Raw genomic sequence first — 1586 nt, forward strand, 5'->3', positions numbered from 1 at the left:
AGGCCCAAATATGACTGTCCAGTGGCCTCTGGAGGATGGTGTTCACCAGGCCGCCAGGGGGAACAGGCCAAGGCACGAAACCTATTCCCACCTGGAGTGGCCTAGCGCCAGTAACCTACTGCAGGAACAGGACACTTTTCTGCCAAAAGCCTTTGGGTTTCGAGAATCGTTTCTGAGACTCTGGGATCATGGCCATTAAGCAGTTCAATCAGGAACCAGAGACGACATGCTCCAATTATATAGCTGAGCCAGAGGTGGTTTGTGGGTGTGTCTCCCACATACCTAAATTTTGGCCGTTTACTTTCTTGGTAAACTTTGCCCCAAGGTTTTCGGGTCTGGCCAAAGGCACAGCAGCAATTTTGGGTATCTGAAAGTCTGACATTGCCATCAGGCTGCTGATGCACTCACCTCACAGGTACAGATTGACCTGCTGGCGGCACCATAACCCCGTGGTCTTTAATCCATTTTGATCTGACTTTTGTACATGGTGTTAGGTAGAGGTCTGATTTCATTTTTTGCATTTTGTGCATGTAGCTGTCCAGTTTTGCCAGCACCATTTGTTAAAGAGGCTTTCTGTGCTCCATTTCACATTTCTTGCTCCCTTATCAATGATTAAATAATCAGATGTTTGAGGGTGTGTGTAAGGATATTCAACCCTGTTCCATTGGTGTGCAGCTCTGCCTTTGTTCCAATACCATGCTGTTTTAATTATTACTGGTTTGTAGTAGAGCTTGAGATTGGGGAAGGTGATGCCTCCCATATTTTCTCCAAGAATCTCTTTAGCTATTCGTGGGGTTTTTGTTTCATATGAATTTCAGGAGTGTTTGACCAATTTCTTTGAAGAATTTCATGGGTATCCTTATAGGAATCGCATTGAATCTGTATAATGCTTTGATGACTATTGCCATTTTTACAATGTTAATTCTCCCAATCCATAAGCAGATGTTTTTTCCATTTGCTCGAGTCCTCTTTTATTTCTTGAAGTAGTATTTTTAGTTTTCTTTATGCAGGTTTCCTTACCTCCTTATTTAAGCTGATTCCTAGGTATTTGATTAGGATTATTTGAATAATCATTTCTTAGGAATGATTGTGAGTGGGATTGCTTTTTTCATGTCACTATCTTCTCTCTCATTATTTGTGTATAAGAAATCCATGAACTTTTGGGTATTGATTTTATAGCCTGCAACCTTACTATACAAGTCTATTGTCTCTAGGAGCTTCTCTACCTCTAAAGAAACAGTGACCAGAATACAAAGACTGTCTATAGAACACTAAAGGATATTCTCCTAATATTCATCTGATAAGGGGTTAATATCAAGGATATACAAGGCCCTGGTTGAACTCTAAAAGAATAAAACATCTAATTCCATCAGAAAATGGGGCAATGAAATGAACAGAAACTTTCTCAAAGAAGAAATCCAAATGGCCAAAAGACACATGAATAAATGCTCTTCAAAACAACAGTGAGATATCATCTCATACCACAGAGACTGGCCCACATTCAAAAGAACAAAAGCATCTGGTGCTAGCGCAGATGTGGGGAGAAAAGGACTCTCCTTCACTGCTGGTGGGAATACCGACTGGTT

The sequence above is a fragment of the Sorex fumeus genome, unplaced genomic scaffold (genome assembly GCF_029834395.1).
Source record: "Sorex fumeus unplaced genomic scaffold, SorFum_2.1 ptg000050l, whole genome shotgun sequence".
Lineage (NCBI taxonomy): Eukaryota > Metazoa > Chordata > Mammalia > Eulipotyphla > Soricidae > Sorex > Sorex fumeus.